General features: G+C 44.1%; 1 protein-coding gene across 7 annotated transcripts in view; it reads right to left on the minus strand.

Annotated features, from left to right (window-relative positions):
* Positions 1 to 9,993, minus strand: part of LOC127008769 (ATP-dependent translocase ABCB1-like) — a 33,332-nt gene that overhangs the window by 20,481 nt on the left and 2,858 nt on the right. Inside the window, exon 1 of one of the 7 annotated variants that reach the window (XM_050881144.1) lies at positions 5,691 to 5,829. The exons of 1 other annotated variant lie outside the window; for it this stretch is intronic. The gene's annotated coding sequence lies outside the window, so the exon portion shown is untranslated. Of the gene's footprint in view, positions 1 to 4,634; positions 4,763 to 4,799; positions 4,925 to 5,039; positions 5,095 to 5,199; positions 5,254 to 5,516; positions 5,539 to 5,690; positions 5,830 to 9,993 lie in introns of those variants that run through there. 5 more of the 7 variants (XM_050881150.1, XM_050881146.1, XM_050881147.1 and 2 more) reach the window with 5 other exon arrangements.

A 9,993-nucleotide genomic window follows, 5' to 3' on the forward strand; every position in this document is an offset into this window, starting at 1 on the left:
CAAACAGAGGTCGTAGGGTTGTAATATTCGTAAGAGTAATGCCTGAGGTAGTACAATTTAAGTTACCGTAAGACAACACAAAGATACTGCTCACCCTGATAGATAACCAAGTGTAGGCTCTTAATATCTACCTAGAACCTTCAACAAGAGGTCGTAGGGTTGTAATATTCGTAAGAGTAATGCCTGAGGTAGTACAATTTAAGTTACCGTAAGACAACACAAAGATAAGACTGCTCACCCTGATAGATAAACGAGTATAGGCTTTTAATATCTATCTAGAACCTTCAAACAGAGGTCGTAGGGTTGTAATATTCGTAAGAGTAATGCCTGAGGTAGTACAATTTAAGTTATCGTAACTCAGAAAGATAGACTGGTCACCCTGATAGATAAACGAGTATAGGCTTTTAATATCTATCTAGAACCTTCAAACAGAGGTCGTAGGGTTGTAATATTCGTAAGAGTAATGCCTGAGGTAGTACAATTTAAGTTATCGTAACTCACAAAGATAGACTGCTCACCCTGATAGATAACCAAGTATAGGTTTTTAATATTTACCTAAAACCTTCAATAAGAGGTCGTAAGGGTTTAGTATTCGTAGGAGTAATGCTTGAAGTAAAATTTGAGTTACCATAAGGAAACACAGATAGACTGCTCACCATGATGGAAAACCGAATGCCAGCTCTTAATATATACCTAGGACCTTCAAAATATGTCGTATGGTTGCACTAAACACACACACAGCAGACGCTAAGCCCTAAACTAACAATAGATTTGCTGGTATGTCTGTACTTGGAGTCGCGTGCGCACCGTGATCAATATGGGCCCATTAAGGGTAAGGTTGGAGAGCTCTGGGCCTCGTCATGCAATAAGGATGATCGTCTGTGTTACGTCATCTTTTTGTCAACGCAACTTAGCCCGGCTGTGATATGATGTGATCGGCTTTCGTAAGGTGGATTGTGACATGGGGGACGCGTGAGACCTGTGTTTCCGTGCATTGCTTCCCTGTTACTAGCGTTTCTGTTGTTACTGCTGCTGCTACTACTATTACTACCACTGCTACAGGTCCCGAGGTAGTTTTTCTTCAGCATCTGCCTTCCCTATTCATAAGTATGCGTGGTCATCGTAGGAAAAAGCTAAGGGAGGGGAGTGCAGGCGGAAGCGGAGAGAAAAGTCTTGATCACGCTACAGACTTTTGATGGATTTCCGAGCACCAGATGTTGGATACTCTTCCTCCTCCTCCTCCTCCTCTTCTATTGTTTATCTCCCTCTCTCTCTCCTCTGTTGCTACTGCTTATTTAACCTTTCCTTTCGCCCTTTCTTCCTCCTCACTTCCCCTTCTCTCCTCCTCCTCCTTCTTCTCCTCTTCTATTATTTATCTCCCTCTCTCTCTCCTCTGTTGCTACTGCTTATTTAACCTTTCCTTTCGCCCTTTCTTCCTCCTCTACTTCACCTTCTCTCCTCCTCCTCCTCCTCCTCCTCCTTCTTCTCCTCCTCTTCCTCGATCCTTTCTCTATATCCATCTTTCTCCCTCTTCTTCCTCCTCTTATCTCTCTCCTCTACTACTACTACTACTACTACTTCTACTACTACTACAGCAAGTAACGTTACGGTAAAATGCTTCGATACATTGAACGGTTCTTTCTCTCACGACACCTGTAATGACTTCCGTACGGTACAGCACGCGCGCAAACACACACACACACACACACACACACACACACACACACACACACACACACACACCTTAGAATGCTATTATGTTATGTTATTGTTATGTTATGTTCAATCTGCTTCCTCGGTCTTTACAAGTTAATAATTGTAATCAGTTCGGTAATTATCTTCGTGTATCTCCCCTCGTATATTATAATGATGGTGACAGCGATGGTGAGGGTAGTGATGCGTCCCCTTTGCACCTTCATGGTCAGTTCGGTCATTATCTTTATCTCCTTCACTTGTCTCCACGTCGCATATGATGATGGTGGTGATGGTGACTGAGAGGCTGCTGGTCGCTTTAAATTGCAATGTTATCTTTCTATTTCTCCTCCTCCTCCTTCTTCTTCTCCTTCTTCCCCTTCTCCCTTGAAAGACCGATGTTAACTAGTTCCCTTATCACCCGATTGCACTAGTAGGTTACATGACTCGTCCCCGGGTTGATAAGGAAGCAGTGTCCAATTTTTTTACCGTATCTTCCTTCCATTACGATAATTTCCCAAGCCCACAGAGAGGATTAACCGGGCCTGTGTGTGTGTTTTTCCCGTTCAAGATGCAGAAGTCGTGTAAATCTATCACCAGCACCACGAAACTGTTCTTAAAGGTATCTTCCTCATTGCGATCCTTTTCCAAGACCACAGATAAGATTAACCGGGTCTATATGCGTGTTTTTCCCGTTCAAGATGCAGAAGTCGTAAAGAAACTGTATTCTTAAAGGTATCTTCCTCATTGCGATCCTTTCCCAAGACCACAGATAAGATTAACCGGGTCTATATGCGTGTTTTTCCCGTTCAAGATGCAGAAGTCGTGTAAATCTATCACCAGCACCACGAAACTATTCTTAAAGGTATCTTCCTCATTACGATCAGTTCCCAAGACCACAGAGAGGATTAATGTCTGTGTGCGTTCGTTTGGGAGTAAATTGGAAAAAAAATCAACTTTTCATGATTTAGGGGGGAGGGGGGGCGTTAGAATTTTTAATGGTGTTTTATTTTGGCATTTCTGGTACATGTATTTGTCTGTTTGCTTTGCGCTTGGTAAAGGTGTGTAGAGGAAGGATCTGGCTACGTTTGGGTGTTTGGCGTGTGTGTGTGTGTGTGTGTGTGTGTGTGTGTGTGTGTGTGTGTGTGTGCGTTTGTTTGGGAGTATTAACTGGGTCTGTATGCGCGTTTTCTCGTTCAAGATGCAGAAGTCGCCTAAATCTATCACCAGCATCAGGAAACAGCCCATGAGAAGCCCAGCAACCTCCACGATAGGCTTTTGAAACAGTCGTCGATACAATTGACAATGCGGGTCCTGCTGGTGTTCATGGCAGACGTAATGTTCAAGGTGTTTCTTCATTCTTTCCCTTCCTTCTCCTGTGTATATAGAGCTATTTCACATTTTCTTTCACTCCATTCATTTCTGCTTTTTCGAGTTGTTGTTCTGCCTCGTGTAAAGGGAGATGGGTAGAGTATCAAGACACCTCTCCACACGAAACTGACCTCTCTTTACTTTTATCTTTTTATTTTTATTTTATTTTTAGGAACAGCATTTAGCGGGCTTTTTTTCTACACTTTTTTTATGCCCTTGACCTGCTTCCTTTCCTGTAAAATAAATAAATAAATAAATAGTGCGTGCCCTCCTAAAGGTACATCAGTAGAGTGGAAACCCTCTGATAAGGTCAAGTTGGAAGCAGGCTCTATATATGCGCGTGGCGGCGGTGCTCAACTCCGGGAGCTTTTGACCCTGTAGTGGCGAGAACCCTTAACCTGACCCAAGGCGTAACACTGAAAATGAAGGTGTGTGAATAAGAAGGGAGGAACGAGAGGAGGAGGACCTAACAAGCGATGCAAAGCGTTACAGGTCAAAAGAAGAAGAAGAAGAAGAAGAAGAAGAAGAAGAAGAAGAGGGCAAGTGCAGCATCAAGGCTACCACAGTTTACCTTCCTCAGGTTTCCCGAAGTACCCATTTATCGACACCTGGGAGGGTTGCACGTGACTACCCAAGCTGAGACTCGAACCTGGGCCCGCGAATTCGTTGATAGGCACGCTAACCACTGCTTCAAAGAGGCGTTTAGACACTCCTAAAGCTAGATCAATATAATGAGTATAGTGAGAACATTCCCTTCCCTTCCCTTCCCTTCATTCCACGCAACAAGATAAGCGGTCGTGCCACACCCTATCTAACGCCACAAAAATATATATAAGCAGCTTCTCGATTTCCCTTTCCTTTATGACCTATTTTTCTTTCTCTTCCTTAGTGCAGTTTTATTACCTCAGCTCTTCCCTTAACTACACAAATAACCGAATATTAGCTACAAGTATGTAGGCCACCCAGAACTTTCAAAATGGGCCATATAGGAGAAATGCTTTTGACTTACCGTAATAAAACACAATGATAGACTGCTCACCCTGATAGATAACCAAGTATAGGCTTTAAATATCTATCTAGAACCATCAACAAGAGGTCGTAGGGTTGTAGTATTCGTAGGAGTAATCCTTCCCTTCCCTTCCCTTCCCTTTCCTTCCCTTCCCTGGACTCGTATTTTTAAGTCTCGGCGTCTCAGTCCGCCTGTTTGAAAAGCCTCTCGTAAAAGTTGTCGGGACTGTCATGGCCTGTTTTGTGATGCTACAGTGACAGCTTTACACGACTTCTGCATCTTGAACGGAAAAATAAGCCATGAAAACCCGGTTAATCTTCCCTGTGGCCTTGGAAAACAGTCGTGATGGGAGCCAGTTAAGTTTAAGAATATAGACTAAAATCACCCATGAAAACCCGGTTAATCTTTCCTGTGGCCTTGGGAAGTAGTCGTCATGGGAGCCAGTTAAGTTTATATAGACCAAAATCACCCATGACAACCCGGTTCATCTTCTCTGTGGCTTTGGGAAGTGGTCGTAATGGGAGCCAGCAGATGCGTTTAAGAATATGGACTCTGGACTCACCGCGTGGAAGCAGGACTCGAAGGCTGGTAAGACACGTCCACCTTCCAGCACCTCCACGGACAAACTGAATCACTTAACTTTTTCGCACGAGAATGTCACGCACCGCTCTTCTCTGCTCGCCCTTTTATATATGGTGGTCTCTTCCCCTCAATGCCCTGGACTCACCGCATGGAAGGAGGACTCCGAGGCTGGTAAGACACGTCCACCTTCCAGCACCTCCGCGGACTGACTGAACCAATGAACTTTTTCACACGAGAATGTCACGCACCGCTCTTCTCTGCTCGCCCTTTTATATATAGTGATCTCTTCCCCTCAATGCCCTGGACTCACCGCATGGACACTACCACGGCCTTTCAGTTGACTCTCCTCCCTCCCTTTCCCTTCCCCTTTATGCCCTGGACTCACCGCATGGAAGGAGGACTCAGAGGGAGGTAAGACACGTTCACCTTCCACCACCTCCACGGACTGACTGATCCAATGCATCTTTTAACACGACCACGAGTCACGCACCTTTTAGTTGTCCCTTCTCCCTTCCCTTCCCTTCCCTGCCCTGCCCTAGACTCACCGCATGGAAGGAGGACTCAGAGGGAGGTAAGACACGTTCACCTTCCAGCACCTCCACGGACTGACTGATCCAATGCATCTTTTAACACGACCACGAGTCACGCACCTTTTAGTTGTCTCTTCTCCCTTCCCTGCCCTGCCCTAGACTCACCGCATGGAAGAAGGACTCAGAGGGAGGTAAGACACGTTCACCTTCCACCACCTCCACGGACTGACTGATCCAATGCATCTTTTAACACGACCACGAGTCACCACTTTTCTGCTTAATTGGGATCTCTTCTCCCTTCCCTTCCCTTCCCTGCCCTGCCCTAGACTCACCGCATGGAAGGAGGACTCAGAGGGAGGTAAGGCACGTTCACCTTCCAGCACCTCCACGGACTGACTGATCCAATGCATCTTTTAACACGAGAGCGTCGCGCACCACTCTTCTCTGCTTAATTGGGATTTTAATGGCCTCTTCCCTTTCCCTTCCCCTTTATGCCCTGGACTCACCGCATGGAAGGAGGTCTCAGAGGCTGGTAACACACGTCCACCTTCCAGCACCTCCGCGGACTGACTAAACCAATGCACTTTTTTTCAACACGATAACGTCACGCACCGCACCACACTATTATCTGCTCTCGTCCTCTGCTCGCCCTTTTAGCTTCTCCCTCCCTCCCTCCCTCCCTCCTCCCGTGGGTTGAAGATAAACATTTTTCCCGCCTTCTCTCTTTCTCTCTCTTTTTGTTTCAAGGTTTGTTATTTAAGGAGGTGGGTTAGGAAAGAGGAGGAGGAGGAGGAGGAGGTGTATGGTATCAGTATGGTATTGGTATTCTCTCTCTCTCTCTCTCTCTCTCTCTCTCTCTCTCTCTCTCTCTCTCTCTCTCTCTCTCTAGACAAAGCATGGTGTAATAATTAATTTTTGGTAATCTCTCTCTCTCTCTCTCTCTCTCTCTCTCTCTCTCTCTCTCTCTCTCTCTCTCTCTCTCTCTCTCTGTAACATGGCTCAATCCTACCAAGGCACTAACTGGTAACACACACACACACACACACACACACGGACCTTCAAATATTTATCCAAGACAGAAAAACTTCGCATATTTTTCTTCAGAATCATTTCTTTACAATTCTCACAAACAAAAAAGTGGACCCCTCTCTCTCTCTCTCTCTCTCTCTCTCTCTCTCTCTCTCTCTCTCTCTCTCTCACACACACACACACACACACACACACACACACACACACACACACACACATACACACACACACACGCATACAAACACACACACACACACATTAGGAAATCTAATTAAGAGGTCATTGGGAAGAAATTAAGAGAGAGAGAGAGAGAGAGAGAGAGAGAGAGAGAGAGAGAGAGAGAGAGAGAGAGAGAGCAGAATAATAAAGAAAAAGAAGGGTACTGAAGGATATTATGGTATGAGGATGGATAGATAGATAGATAGATAGATAGATAGATAGATATATACTGATAGAGAAAGCTAGAGAACAAAACATACAAACTATTAAATCATGTTGCGTCAAGAGAGAGAGAGAGAGAGAGAGAGAGAGAGAGAGAGAGAGAGAGAGAGAGAGAGAGAGAGAGAGAGAGAGAGAGAGAGAGAGACCATGGGGAAAGGATCATAAGCTATTCTCTCTCTCTCTCTCTCTCTCTCTCTCTCTCTCTCTCTCTGTGATCCTATACAGTGAAGGGGAAAAAAATTACCCATGAATTTCCAGTTAATATTCTCTAAGGCTTTGAGACAGCCGTAATGGGAGCCCGATACGTTTAATAACATTGACCTTACTGTTTATTAGACTTGAACGGGAAAAAAAAACATTATTGCCCGGTTAGTCTTCTCTGTGGCTTTGAGAAATAGTCGTATATTTGACAAGGCTTTCGTAGGCGTTATAGGCATTTCCAGGGGTAGTTAAATGACCCTGGTGGTAGTGTGGCCCGTCTCCTGTACCATGAACGTGAAAACAAACTTATGAAAACCCGATTGATCTCCGTTCTGGCCTTTGGAAATTATTAATGTATAAGGAAGGGCTTCAGAATACCGAACATTACTGACCGTACTATCAAAATTTTACCTTCTACCCCGCGTCGTTCCTCTCACTGCCTGTTACCGCTGTTTTCAAGCACACCAATCCTCTGAGCTTTTGAAATGAATGGTATTATTTCCTATCTCCCGATACGGCCTCGATAAGATATAACTTTCTAATCAAGCGTTTTTCGATGCTGTCCAATTTTCTAATGCAAGAGTCAACCGATATCTTGATTAATTTTGCTCCAATCCCTGATACGGTCTTCCATCCGGTGTCTTTGTCATCAAGCTCTTTTCGATGCTGTCCAACTTTCTAATGCAAGAGTCTACCGATATCTTGATTGATTTTGCTCTTCTGAATTTGTGAACTGCATATATCCGTCCCTGATACGGCCTTCCTGCCAGGGTCTGGTTAATCAAGGTCTTTTCTTTGCTGTCCAACTTTCTAATGCAAGAGTCAGCCGATATTTTGATTGATTCTACTCTTCTGATTTTGTAAACTGAATATCCCCTTCCCTGATACGGTCTTCCTTCCGGTGTCTGTCTACTCAAGTTACTGACTAATTTTATCTCCATCTTTGATACGGCCCAGCTGTTGACAGGCCTTTCAAATCAAGCGCCTTCACATGCTGTCCACTCAAGACATGGCCAGTATCTTGATGGACTTTGCTCTTCTGAACTTGTTAACTGAATTGCTTCATCTCTGATACGATCTCGCTGCAAACTCTTACTAATGAAGCTCATCTCTATGCTGTCCAGCTTAACAATGCAAGAGTTAACTACTATCTTAATCTGGGAGAATATAATCGGAGGGTGGGAATGAGAACCGAGGGGAATATCTTCATTCTAAGGGGGAATAATAGGCCTGTATTCTTAAACGTATCGGGGTACCATTACGACCATTTCCTAAGGCCGGGTTTTCATGGGTGTTCCAGTTCAGGGTACGGAGGTCGAGTTCAACTATCACTAGGATCACAAAACAGTCCATGAAAAGCAAAGCAACTTCTACGAGAGGCTTTTAAAACGGGCGAACTGAAGTCTGGATACGTTTAAGAAGGTGGACAATATAGTCTATATAAGGTAATATTATGTCCTACGATCGTCTGGTTGCCGCGCCTGAGCTGTCCCGTCGGCGGCTAACATCAGAGGCCCGTGGATTGGCCGTGTCAGTGTGACTAGACAAATTTTATCGCTGCATTACGTCAACATCATTGTGACTACGAGAATGTAAAGCCCGCCACTAAGAACCATTTACGGGATTGAGGGATTGTTCGTGCGAGGAGTAATCCCGCTGAGCCGCACTTTTGACACCTTTATGGCTGTTATCGAGGCCACGGATTTACGAGGGATTAGAGTGAGCAATGCGGTGACGGAATAGCAGTCAACACACACACACACACACACACAAGCCTTAAAAATATGGAGGGAAAAGGAAGTAGCAGGAAAGGAGGAGGAGGAGGAGGAGGAGAACAGCTAAGCAAGCACACACACACACACACACACACACACACACACACACCTTAAAAGTATGCTCATATATAATAGCTAATAAAAATGTCAGTAAAAATTTTGGAGCACGTGAAATATATGATGTTTGCAAGCATTGAGGAGAGACACACACACGCACACACACAACGCAGGTGATAGTGCGTGGCAGTCATCGTGATAAACATAATATACTAAGCACGTGATAAAGACTCGTCTACCATATCGAAATCATGTGTCGGAAGCTAATATATATATATATATTTTTGGTGGGTATAAAGTGATTTCATTTTTACGTTGTCATGGTTATCGTTCAAATTCACTCCTACTCCAACGCTGTGAATGTCACGAAGTTGGTATATTAATAAGAGTCTATGGGTAATATTCTTATACGTATCGGGATCCAACTACGATTTTTTCCCAAGGCCAGATCGAGATGATTATTGGGGCGTTCTGTTCTTAGCGCCGCAACTGCAGGGTCATATGTGCCGAACGTAAACTAAATAAACTATAATATAGCACTTGTCCCCTACCATTGTATCTTTCTAGTTTCCTGGTGCTACTTCCACATGTATCATTATTGTATAATCACACTCTGTACTGCCTGGGGGTTGGGATGGCATGCTCCTCCCTTCTCCTTTGTTGTTTTACTTACAACAATAAACTATCAATCAATCAATATAAAACTATAAATAAAAATAATGGTGAATAATTAAAAAAGAAATGGTATAAGGACTCATTAAAGGGCCAGAGAAGATTAACCGAGTTTCCATGTGTGTTTTTCCCGTCCATGGCGCAGAGGTCGTGTAAAACTATCACTAGGATCACGAAACAGTCGATGGAAAGCCCTGCAACTTCTACAACGAGAGACATATTATTATACGACTATTTCCCAAGGCCACAGAGAAGATTAACCGGGTTTCCATGTGTGTTTTTCCCGTCCATGGCGCAGAGGTCGTGTAAAACTATCACTAGGATCACGAAACAGTCTATGAAAAGCTGAAAACCCAGCAATTCTTCAACTACGAGAGGCATATTATTATACGACTATTTCCCAAGGCCACAGAGAAGATTAACCGGGTTTTCATGTGTATTTTTTCCAGTCCATGGCGCAGAGGTCGTGTAAAACTATCACTGAGATCACGAAACAGTCTATGAAAAGCTGAAAACCCAGCAATTCTTCAACTACGAGAGGCATATTATTAAACGACTATTTCCCAAAGCCACAGAGAAGATTAACCGGGTTTTCATGTGTGTTTTTCCCGTCCATGGCGCAGAGGTCGTGTAA

Source organism: Eriocheir sinensis, chromosome 38 (genome assembly GCF_024679095.1).
Source record: "Eriocheir sinensis breed Jianghai 21 chromosome 38, ASM2467909v1, whole genome shotgun sequence".
Lineage (NCBI taxonomy): Eukaryota > Metazoa > Arthropoda > Malacostraca > Decapoda > Varunidae > Eriocheir > Eriocheir sinensis.